Source organism: Lepisosteus platostomus, chromosome 4 (assembly GCF_059453375.1).
Source record: "Lepisosteus platostomus isolate fLepPlt1 chromosome 4, fLepPlt1.hap1, whole genome shotgun sequence".
NCBI lineage: Eukaryota > Metazoa > Chordata > Actinopteri > Semionotiformes > Lepisosteidae > Lepisosteus > Lepisosteus platostomus.
The window spans coordinates 77,088,090-77,101,389 of NC_142614.1; positions in this window are offsets into that span (position 1 = coordinate 77,088,090).

Genomic DNA, 13,300 nt, shown 5'->3' on the forward strand with positions numbered 1-13,300 from the left:
GCATTTCCGCGAACTCTATCTGAAGTTCTCTGGGCATGGGATTTTGACATATTCCCCAAACCAAAAGGAATGAGTGGGAAACAATCAAGACAACAGGTAGAACCACTTGTATTTGAATGAGTTTCAAGCATGCTTGGGTGCTCGTGTGATCTTAGTGACTCAGTTTTGGAATACAACTGTCGCGTGGTGCACCGCGACCTCCAGGCACCCCGGAGTTTCTGAAAAAAAATTTTCTGCGATTTTCACGAAACCACTTTTCTTCAACTTGAATTGGGCTAAAAATCCATCCCTGAAAATAAAAATTCTCTGAGTAGTGTGGAAATGCTGATCTTTACCCTGCCTGGGTTGTCCACTGAGCATTTCCACGAACTCTATCTGAAGTTCTCTGGGCATGGGATTTTGACATATTCCCCAAACCAAAAGGAATGAGTGGGAAGCAATCAAGACAACAGATAGAAGCACTTGCATTTGAATGAGTTTCAAGCATGCTTGGGTGCTCGTGTGATCTGAGTGACTCAGTTTTGGAATACAACTGTCGCGTGGTGCACCGCGACCTCCAGGCACCCCGGAGTTTCTGAAAAAATATTGTCTGCGATTTTCACGAAACCACTTTTCTTCAACTTGAATTGGGCTAAAAATCCATCCCTGAAAATAAAAATTCTCTGAGTAGTGTGGAAATGCTGATCCTTACCCTGCCTGGGTTGTCCACTGAGCATTTCCGCGAACTCTATCTGAAGTTCTCTGGGCATGGGATTTTGACATATTCCCCAAACCAAAAGGAATGAGTGGGAAACAATCAAGACAACAGATAGAAGCACTTGCATTTGAATGAGTTTCAAGCATGCTTGGGTGCTCGTGTGATCTGAGTGACTCAGTTTTGGAATACAACTGTCGCGTGGTGCACCGCGACCTCCAGGCACCCCGGAGTTTCTGAAAAAAAAATTTCTGCGATTTTCACGAAACCACTTTTCTTCAACTTGAATTGGGCTAAAAATCCATCCCTGAAAATAAAAATTCTCTGAGTAGTGTGGAAATGCTGATCCTTACCCTGCCTGGGTTGTCCACTGAGCATTTCCGCGAACTCTATCTGAAGTTCTCTGGGCATGGGATTTTGACATATTCCCCAAACCAAAAGGAATGAGTGGGAAACAATCAAGACAACAGGTAGAACCACTTGTATTTGAATGAGTTTCAAGCATGCTTGGGTGCTCGTGTGATCTTAGTGACTCAGTTTTGGAATACAACTGTCGCGTGGTGCACCGCGACCTCCAGGCACCCCGGAGTTTCTGAAAAAAAATTTTCTGCGATTTTCACGAAACCACTTTTCTTCAACTTGAATTGGGCTAAAAATCCATCCCTGAAAATAAAAATTCTCTGAGTAGTGTGGAAATGCTGATCTTTACCCTGCCTGGGTTGTCCACTGAGCATTTCCGCGAACTCTATCTGAAGTTCTCTGGGCATGGGATTTTGACATATTCCCCAAACCAAAAGGAATGAGTGGGAAGCAATCAAGACAACAGATAGAAGCACTTGCATTTGAATGAGTTTCAAGCATGCTTGGGTGCGCGTGTGATCTGAGTGACTCAGTTTTGGAATACAACTGTCGCGTGGTGCACCGCGACCTCCAGGCACCCCGGAGTTTCTGAAAAAAAATTTTCTGCGATTTTCACGAAACCACTTTTCTTCAACTTGAATTGGGCTAAAAATCCATCCCTGAAAATAAAAATTCTCTGAGTAGTGTGGAAATGCTGATCCTTACCCTGCCTGGGTTGTCCACTGAGCATTTCCGCGAACTCTATCTGAAGTTCTCTGGGCATGGGATTTTGACATATTCCCCAAACCAAAAGGAATGAGTGGGAAGCAATCAAGACAACAGGTAGAACCACTTGTATTTGAATGAGTTTCAAGCATGCTTGGGTGCTCGTGTGATCTTAGTGACTTGGATTTGGAATACAACTGTCGCGTGGTGCACCGCGACCTCCAGGCACCCCGGAGTTTCTGAAAAAAAATTTTCTGCGATTTTCACGAAACCACTTTTCTTCAACTTGAATTGGGCTAAAAATCCATCCCTGAAAATAAAAATTCTCTGAGTAGTGTGGAAATGCTGATCCTTACCCTGCCTGGGATGTCCACTGAGCATTTCTGCGAACTCTATCTGAAGTTCTCTGGGCATGGGATTTTGACATATTTCCCAAACCAAAAGGAATGAGTGGGAAGCAATCAAGACAACAGATAGAAGCACTTGCATTTGAATGAGTTTCAAGCATGCTTGGGTGCTCGAGTGATCTGAGTGACTCGGTTTTGGAATACAACTGTCGCGTGGTGCACCGCGACCTCCAGGCACCCCGGAGTTTCTGAAAAAAATATTTCTGCGATTTTCACGAAACCACTTTTCTTCAACTTGAATTGGGCTAAAAATCCATCCCTGAAAATAAAAATTCTCTGAGTAGTGTGGAAATGCTGATCCTTACCCTGCCTGGGTTGTCCACTGAGCATTTCCGCTAACTCTATCTGAAGTTCTCTGGGCATGGGATTTTGACATACTCACCAAACCAAAAGGAATGAGTGGGAAGCAATCAAGACAACAGATAGAAGCACTTGCATTTGAATGAGTTTCAAGCATGCTTGGGTGCTCGTGTGATCTGAGTGACTCAGTTTTGGAATACAACTGTCGCGTGGTGCACCGCGACCTCCAGGCACCCCGGAGTTTCTGAAAAAATATTGTCTGCGATTTTCACGAAACCACTTTTCTTCAACTTGAATTGGGCTAAAAATCCATCCCTGAAAATAAAAATTCTCTGAGTAGTGTGGAAATGCTGATCCTTACCCTGCCTGGGTTGTCCACTGAGCATTTCCGCGAACTCTATCTGAAGTTCTCTGGGCATGGGATTTTGACATATTCCCCAAACCAAAAGGAATGAGTGGGAAACAATCAAGACAACAGATAGAAGCACTTGCATTTGAATGAGTTTCAAGCATGCTTGGGTGCTCGTGTGATCTGAGTGACTCAGTTTTGGAATACAACTGTCGCGTGGTGCACCGCGACCTCCAGGCACCCCGGAGTTTCTGAAAAAAAATTTTCTGCGATTTTCACGAAACCACTTTTCTTCAACTTGAATTGGGCTAAAAATCCATCCCTGAAAATAAAAATTCTCTGAGTAGTGTGGAAATGCTGATCCTTACCCTGCCTGGGTTGTCCACTGAGCATTTCCGCGAACTCTATCTGAAGTTCTCTGGGCATGGGATTTTGACATATTCCCCAAACCAAAAGGAATGAGTGGGAAACAATCAAGACAACAGGTAGAACCACTTGTATTTGAATGAGTTTCAAGCATGCTTGGGTGCTCGTGTGATCTTAGTGACTCAGTTTTGGAATACAACTGTCGCGTGGTGCACCGCGACCTCCAGGCACCCCGGAGTTTCTGAAAAAACATTTTCTGCGATTTTCACGAAACCACTTTTCTTCAACTTGAATTGGGCTAAAAATCCATCCCTGAAAATAAAAATTCTCTGAGTAGTGTGGAAATGCTGATCTTTACCCTGCCTGGGTTGTCCACTGAGCATTTCCGCGAACTCTATCTGAAGTTCTCTGGGCATGGGATTTTGACATATTCCCCAAACCAAAAGGAATGAGTGGGAAGCAATCAAGACAACAGATAGAAGCACTTGCATTTGAATGAGTTTCAAGCATGCTTGGGTGCGCGTGTGATCTGAGTGACTCAGTTTTGGAATACAACTGTCGCGTGGTGCACCGCGACCTCCAGGCACCCCGGAGTTTCTGAAAAAAAATTTTCTGCGATTTTCACGAAACCACTTTTCTTCAACTTGAATTGGGCTAAAAATCCATCCCTGAAAATAAAAATTCTCTGAGTAGTGTGGAAATGCTGATCTTTACCCTGCCTGGGTTGTCCACTGAGCATTTCCGCGAACTCTATCTGAAGTTCTCTGGGCATGGGATTTTGACATATTCCCCAAACCAAAAGGAATGAGTGGGAAGCAATCAAGACAACAGATAGAAGCACTTGCATTTGAATGAGTTTCAAGCATGCTTGGGTGCGCGTGTGATCTGAGTGACTCAGTTTTGGAATACAACTGTCGCGTGGTGCACCGCGACCTCCAGGCACCCCGGAGTTTCTGAAAAAATATTGTCTGCGATTTTCACGAAACCACTTTTCTTCAACTTGAATTGGGCTAAAAATCCATCCCTGAAAATAAAAATTCTCTGAGTAGTGTGGAAATGCTGATCCTTACCCTGCCTGGGTTGTCCACTGAGCATTTCCGCTAACTCTATCTGAAGTTCTCTGGGCATGGGATTTTGACATACTCACCAAACCAAAAGGAATGAGTGGGAAGCAATCAAGACAACAGATAGAAGCACTTGCATTTGAATGAGTTTCAAGCATGCTTGGGTGCTCGTGTGATCTGAGTGACTCAGTTTTGGAATACAACTGTCGCGTGGTGCACCGCGACCTCCAGGCACCCCGGAGTTTCTGAAAAAAAAATTTCTGCGATTTTCACGAAACCACTTTTCTTCAACTTGAATTGGGCTAAAAATCCATCCCTGAAAATAAAAATTCTCTGAGTAGTGTGGAAATGCTGATCCTTACCCTGCCTGGGTTGTCCACTGAGCATTTCCGCGAACTCTATCTGAAGTTCTCTGGGCATGGGATTTTGACATACTCACCAAACCAAAAGGAATGAGTGGGAAACAATCAAGACAACAGATAGAAGCACTTGCATTTGAATGAGTTTCAAGCATGCTTGGGTGCGCGTGTGATCTGAGTGACTCAGTTTTGGAATACAACTGTCGCGTGGTGCACCGCGACCTCCAGGCACCCCGGAGTTTCTGAAAAAATATTGTCTGCGATTTTCACGAAACCACTTTTCTTCAACTTGAATTGGGCTAAAAATCCATCCCTGAAAATAAAAATTCTCTGAGTAGTGTGGAAATGCTGATCCTTACCCTGCCTGGGTTGTCCACTGAGCATTTCCGCGAACTCTATCTGAAGTTCTCTGGGCATGGGATTTTGACATATTCCCCAAACCAAAAGGAATGAGTGGGAAACAATCAAGACAACAGATAGAACCACTTGTATTTGAATGAGTTTCAAGCATGCTTGGGTGCTCGTGTGATCTGAGTGACTAGGATTTGGAATACAACTGTCGCGTGGTGCACCGCGACCTCCAGGCACCCCGGAGTTTCTGAAAAAAAATTTTCTGCGATTTTCACGAAACCACTTTTCTTCAACTTGAATTGGGCTAAAAATCCATCCCTGAAAATAAAAATTCTCTGAGTAGTGTGGAAATGCTGATCCTTACCCTGCCTGGGTTGTCCACTGAGCATTTCCGCGAACTCTATCTGAAGTTCTCTGGGCATGGGATTTTGACATATTCCCCAAACCAAAAGGAATGAGTGGGAAACAATCAAGACAACAGATAGAAGCACTTGCATTTGAATGAGTTTCAAGCATGCTTGGGTGCTCGTGTGATCTGAGTGACTCAGTTTTGGAATACAACTGTCGCGTGGTGCACCGCGACCTCCAGGCACCCGGGAGTTTCTGAAAAAAAATTTTCTGCGATTTTCACGAAACCACTTTTCTTCAACTTGAATTGGGCTAAAAATCCATCCCTGAAAATAAAAATTCTCTGAGTAGTGTGGAAATGCTGATCCTTACCCTGCCTGGGATGTCCACTGAGCATTTCTGCGAACTCTATCTGAAGTTCTCTGGGCATGGGATTTTGACATATTTCCCAAACCAAAAGGAATGAGTGGGAAGCAATCAAGACAACAGATAGAAGCACTTGCATTTGAATGAGTTTCAAGCATGCTTGGGTGCTCGTGTGATCTGAGTGACTCAGTTTTGGAATACAACTGTCGCGTGGTGCACCGCGACCTCCAGGCACCCCGGAGTTTCTGAAAAAAAATTTTCTGCGATTTTCACGAAACCACTTTTCTTCAACTTGAATTGGGCTAAAAATCCATCCCTGAAAATAAAAATTCTCTGAGTAGTGTGGAAATGCTGATCCTTACCCTGCCTGGGTTGTCCACTGAGCATTTCCGCGAACTCTATCTGAAATTCTCTGGGCATGGGATTTTGACATATTCCCCAAACCAAAAGGAATGAGTGGGAAACAATCAAGACAACAGATAGAAGCACTTGCATTTGAATGAGTTTCAAGCATGCTTGGGTGCTCGTGTGATCTGAGTGACTAGGATTTGGAATAAAACTGTCGCGTGGTGCACCGCGACCTCCAGGCACCCCGGAGTTTCTGAAAAAAAATTTTCTGCGATTTTCACGAAACCACTTTTCTTCAACTTGAATTGGGCTACAAATCCATCCCTGAAAATAAAAATTCTCTGAGTAGTGTGGAAATGCTGATCCTTACCCTGCCTGGGTTGTCCACTGAGCATTTCCGCGAACTCTATCTGAAGTTCTCTGGGCATGGGATTTTGACATATTCCCCAAACCAAAAGGAATGAGTGGGAAACAATCAAGACAACAGATAGAAGCACTTGCATTTGAATGAGTTTCAAGCATGCTTGGGTGCTCGTGTGATCTGAGTGACTCAGTCTTGGAATACAACTGTCGCGTGGTGCACCGCGACCTCCAGGCACCCCGGAGTTTCTGAAAAAAAATTTTCTGCGATTTTCACGAAACCACTTTTCTTCAACTTGAATTGGGCTAAAAATCCATCCCTGAAAATAAAAATTCTCTGAGTAGTGTGGAAATGCTGATCCTTACCCTGCCTGGGATGTCCACTGATCATTTCCGCGAACTCTATCTGAAGTTCTCTGGGCATGGGATTTTGACATATTCCCCAAACCAAAAGGAATGAGTGGGAAAAAATCAAGACAACAGATAGAAGCACTTGCATTTGAATGAGTTTCAAGCATGCTTGGGTGCTCGTGTGATCTGAGTGACTCAGTTTTGGAATACAACTGTCGCGTGGTGCACCGCGACCTCCAGGCACCCCGGAGTTTCTGAAAAAATATTGTCTGCGATTTTCACGAAACCACTTTTCTTCAACTTGAATTGGGCTAAAAATCCATCCCTGAAAATAAAAATTCTCTGAGTAGTGTGGAAATGCTGATCCTTACCCTGCCTGGGTTGTCCACTGAGCATTTCCGCGAACTCTATCTGAAATTCTCTGGGCATGGGATTTTGACATATTCCCCAAACCAAAAGGAATGAGTGGGAAACAATCAAGACAACAGATAGAAGCACTTGCATTTGAATGAGTTTCAAGCATGCTTGGGTGCTCGTGTGATCTGAGTGACTCAGTTTTGGAACACAACTGTCGCGTGGTGCACCGCGACCTCCAGGCACCCCGGAGTTTCTGAAAAAAAAATTTCTGCGATTTTCACGAAACCACTTTTCTTCAACTTGAACTGGGCTAAAAATCCATCCCTGAAAATAAAAATTCTCTGAGTAGTGTGGAAATGCTGATCCTTACCCTGCCTGGGTTGTCCACTGAGCATTTCCGCGAACTCTATCTGAAGTTCTCTGGGCATGGGATTTTGACATATTCCCCAAACCAAAAGGAATGAGTGGGAAACAATCAAGACAACAGATAGAAGCACTTGCATTTGAATGAGTTTCAAGCATGCTTGGGTGCTCGTGTGATCTGAGTGACTCAGTTTTGGAATACAACTGTCGCGTGGTGCACCGCGACCTCCAGGCACCCCGGAGTTTCTGAAAAAAAATTTTCTGCAATTTTCATGAAACCACTTTTCTTCAACTTGAATTGGGCTAAAAATCCATCCCTGAAAATAAAAATTCTCTGAGTAGTGTGGAAATGCTGATCCTTACCCTGCCTGGGTTGTCCACTGAGCATTTCCGCTAACTCTATCTGAAGTTCTCTGGGCATGGGATTTTGACATATTCCCCAAACCAAAAGGAATGAGTGGGAAACAATCAAGACAACAGGTAGAACCACTTGTATTTGAATGAGTTTCAAGCATGCTTGGGTGCTCGTGTGATCTTAGTGACTTGGATTTGGAATACAACTGTCGCGTGGTGCACCGCGACCTCCAGGCACCCCGGAGTTTCTGAAAAAAAAATTTCTGCGATTTTCACGAAACCACTTTTCTTCAACTTGAATTGGGCTAAAAATCCATCCCTGAAAATAAAAATTCTCTGAGTAGTGTGGAAATGCTGATCCTTACCCTGCCTGGGTTGTCCACTGAGCATTTCAGCGAACTCTATCTGAAGTTCTCTGGGCATGGGATTTTGACATATTCCCCAAACCAAAAGGAATGAGTGGGAAGCAATCAAGACAACAGATAGAAGCACTTGCATTTGAATGAGTTTCAAGCATGCTTGGGTGCTCGTGTGATCTGAGTGACTCAGTTTTGGAATACAACTGTCGCGTGGTGCACCGCGACCTCCAGGCACCCCGGAGTTTCTGAAAAAAAATTTTCTGCGATTTTCACGAAACCACTTTTCTTCAACTTGAATTGGGCTAAAAATCCATCCCTAAAAATAAAAATTCTCTGAGTAGTGTGGAAATGCTGATCCTTACCCTGCCTGGGTTGTCCACTGAGCATTTCCGCGAACTCTATCTGAAGTTCTCTGGGCATGGGATTTTGACATATTCCCCAAACCAAAAGGAATGAGTGGGAAACAATCAAGACAACAGATAGAAGCACTTGCATTTGAATGAGTTTCAAGCATGCTTGGGTGCTCGTGTGATCTGAGTGACTCAGTTTTGGAATACAACTGTCGCGTGGTTCACCGCGACCTCCAGGCACCCCGGAGTTTCTGAAAAAAAATTTTCTGCGATTTTCACGAAACCACTTTTCTTCAACTTGAATTGGGCTAAAAATCCATCCCTGAAAATAAAAATTCTCTGAGTAGTGTGGAAATGCTGATCCTTACCCTGCCTGGGTTGTCCACTGAGCATTTCCGCGAACTCTATCTGAAGTTCTCTGGGCATGGGATTTTGACATATTCCCCAAACCAAAAGGAATGAGTGGGAAACAATCAAGACAACAGATAGAAGCACTTGCATTTGAATGAGTTACAAGCATGCTTGGGTGCTCGTGTGATCTGAGTGACTCAGTTTTGGAATACAACTGTCGCGTGGTGCACCGCGACCTCCAGGCACCCCGGAGTTTCTGAAAAAAAATTTTCTGCGATTTTCACGAAACCACTTTTCTTCAACTTGAATTGGGCTAAAAATCCATCCCTGAAAATAAAAATTCTCTGAGTAGTGTGGAAATGCTGATCCTTACCCTGCCTGGGTTGTCCAGTGAGCATTTCCGCGAACTCTATCTGAAGTTCTCTGGGCATGGGATTTTGACATATTCCCCAAACCAAAAGGAATGAGTGGGAAGCAATCAAGACAACAGGTAGAACCACTTGTATTTGAATGAGTTTCAAGCATGCTTGGGTGCTCGTGTGATCTTAGTGACTTGGATTTGGAATACAACTGTCGCGTGGTGCACCGCGACCTCCAGGCACCCCGGAGTTTCTGAAAAAAACTTTTCTGCGATTTTCACGAAACCACTTTTCTTCAACTTGAATTGGGCTAAAAATCCATCCCTGAAAATAAAAATTCTCTGAGTAGTGTGGAAATGCTGATCCTTACCCTGCCTGGGATGTCCACTGAGCATTTCTGCGAACTCTATCTGAAGTTCTCTGGGCATGGGATTTTGACATATTTCCCAAACCAAAAGGAATGAGTGGGAAGCAATCAAGACAACAGATAGAAGCACTTGCATTTGAATGAGTTTCAAGCATGCTTGGGTGCTCGAGTGATCTGAGTGACTCGGTTTTGGAATACAACTGTTGCGTGGTGCACCGCGACCTCCAGGCACCCCGGAGTTTCTGAAAAAAAAATTTCTGCGATTTTCACGAAACCACTTTTCTTCAACTTGAATTGGGCTAAAAATCCATCCCTGAAAATAAAAATTCTCTGAGTAGTGTGGAAATGCTGATCCTTACCCTGCCTGGGTTGTCCACTGAGCATTTCCGCGAACTCTATCTGAAGTTCTCTGGGCATGGGATTTTGACATACTCACCAAACCAAAAGGAATGAGTGGGAAACAATCAAGACAACAGATAGAAGCACTTGCATTTGAATGAGTTTCAAGCATGCTTGGGTGCTCGTGTGATCTGAGTGACTCAGTTTTGGAATACAACTGTCGCGTGGTGCACCGCGACCTCCAGGCACCCCGGAGTTTCTGAAAAAAAATTTTCTGCGATTTTCACGAAACCACTTTTCTTCAACTTGAATTGGGCTAAAAATCCATCCCTGAAAATAAAAATTCTCTGAGTAGTGTGGAAATGCTGATCCTTACCCTGCCTGGGTTGTCCACTGAGCATTTCCGCGAACTCTATCTGAAGTTCTCTGGGCATGGGATTTTGACATATTCCCCAAACCAAAAGGAATGAGTGGGAAACAATCAAGACAACAGATAGAACCACTTGTATTTGAATGAGTTTCAAGCATGCTTGGGTGCTCGTGTGATCTGAGTGACTAGGATTTGGAATACAACTGTCGCGTGGTGCACCGCGACCTCCAGGCACCCCGGAGTTTCTGAAAAAAAATTTTCTGCGATTTTCACGAAACCACTTTTCTTCAACTTGAATTGGGCTAAAAATCCATCCCTGAAAATAAAAATTATCTGAGTAGTGTGGAAATGCTGATCCTTACCCTGCCTGGGTTGTCCACTGAGCATTTCCGCGAACTCTATCTGAAGTTCTCTGGGCATGGGATTTTGACATATTCCCCAAACCAAAAGGAATGAGTGGGAAACAATCAAGACAACAGATAGAAGCACTTGCATTTGAATGAGTTTCAAGCATGCTTGGGTGCTCGTGTGATCTGAGTGACTCAGTTTTGGAATACAACTGTCGCGTGGTGCACCGCGACCTCCAGGCACCCCGGAGTTTCTGAAAAAAAATTTTCTGCGATTTTCACGAAACCACTTTTCTTCAACTTGAATTGGGCTAAAAATCCATCCCTGAAAATAAAAATTCTCTGAGTAGTGTGGAAATGCTGATCCTTACCCTGCCTGGGATGTCCACTGAGCATTTCCGCGAACTCTATCTGAAGTTCTCTGGGCATGGGATTTTGACATATTCCCCAAACCAAAAGGAATGAGTGGGAAAAAATCAAGACAACAGATAGAAGCACTTGCATTTGAATGAGTTTCAAGCATGCTTGGGTGCTCGTGTGATCTGAGTGACTCAGTTTTGGAATACAACTGTCGCGTGGTGCATCGCGACCTCCAGGAACCCCGGAGTTTCTGAAAAAAAATTTTCTGCGATTTTCACGAAACCACTTTTCTTCAACTTGAATTGGGCTAAAAATCCATCCCTGAAAATAAAAATTCTCTGAGTAGTGTGGAAATGCTGATCTTTACCCTGCCTGGGTTGTCCACTGAGCATTTCCGCGAACTCTATCTGAAGTTCTCTGGGCATGGGATTTTGACATATTCCCCAAACCAAAAGGAATGAGTGGGAAGCAATCAAGACAACAGATAGAAGCACTTGCATTTGAATGAGTTTCAAGCATGCTTGGGTGCTCGTGTGATCTGAGTGACTCAGTTTTGGAATACAACTGTCGCGTGGTGCACCGCGACCTCCAGGCACCCCGGAGTTTCTGAAAAAAAATTTTCTGCAATTTTCATGAAACCACTTTTCTTCAACTTGAATTGGGCTAAAAATCCATCCCTGAAAATAAAAATTCTCTGAGTAGTGTGGAAATGCTGATCCTTACCCTGCCTGGGTTGTCCACTGAGCATTTCCGCTAACTCTATCTGAAGTTCTCTGGGCATGGGATTTTGACATATTCCCCAAACCAAAAGGAATGAGTGGGAAACAATCAAGACAACAGATAGAAGCACTTGCATTTGAATGAGTTTCAAGCATGCTTGGGTGCTCGTGTGATCTGAGTGACTCAGTTTTGGAATACAACTGTCGCGTGGTGCACCGCGACCTCCAGGCACCCCGGAGTTTCTGAAAAAAAAATTTCTGCGATTTTCACGAAACCACTTTTCTTCAACTTGAATTGGGCTAAAAATCCATCCCTGAAAATAAAAATTCTCTGAGTAGTGTGGAAATGCTGATCCTTACCCTGCCTGGGTTGTCCACTGAGCATTTCAGCGAACTCTATCTGAAGTTCTCTGGGCATGGGATTTTGACATATTCCCCAAACCAAAAGGAATGAGTGGGAAACAATCAAGACAACAGGTAGAACCACTTGTATTTGAATGAGTTTCAAGCATGCTTGGGTGCTCGTGTGATCTTAGTGACTTGGATTTGGAATACAACTGTCGCGTGGTGCACCGCGACCTCCAGGCACCCCGGAGTTTCTGAAAAAAAAATTTCTGCGATTTTCACGAAACCACTTTTCGTCAACTTGAATTGGGCTAAAAATCCATCCCTGAAAATAAAAATTCTCTGAGTAGTGTGGAAATGCTGATCCTTACCCTGCCTGGGTTGTCCACTGAGCATTTCAGCGAACTCTATCTGAAGTTCTCTGGGCATGGGATTTTGACATATTAACCCAAACCAAAAGGAATGAGTGGGAAGCAATCAAGACAACAGATAGAAGCACTTGCATTTGAATGAGTTTCAAGCATGCTTGGGTGCTCGTGTGATCTGAGTGACTCAGTTTTGGAATACAACTGTCGCGTGGTGCACCGCGACCTCCAGGCACCCCGGAGTTTCTGAAAAAAAATTTTCTGCGATTTTCACGAAACCACTTTTCTTCAACTTGAATTGGGCTAAAAATCCATCCCTAAAAATAAAAATTCTCTGAGTAGTGTGGAAATGCTGATCCTTACCCTGCCTGGGTTGTCCACTGAGCATTTCCGCGAACTCTATCTGAAGTTCTCTGGGCATGGGATTTTGACATATTCCCCAAACCAAAAGGAATGAGTGGGAAACAATCAAGACAACAGATAGAAGCACTTGCATTTGAATGAGTTTCAAGCATGCTTGGGTGCTCGTGTGATCTGAGTGACTCAGTTTTGGAATACAACTGTCGCGTGGTGCACCGCGACCTCCAGGCACCCCGGAGTTTCTGAAAAAAAATTTTCTGCGATTTTCACGAAACCACTTTTCTTCAACTTGAATTGGGCTAAAAATCCATCCCTGAAAATAAAAATTCTCTGAGTAGTGTGGAAATGCTGATCCTTACCCTGCCTGGGTTGTCCACTGAGCATTTCAGCGAACTCTATCTGAAGTTCTCTGGGCATGGGATTTTGACATATTCCCCAAACCAAAAGGAATGAGTGGGAAACAATCAAGACAACAGATAGAAGCACTTGCATTTGAATGAGTTTCAA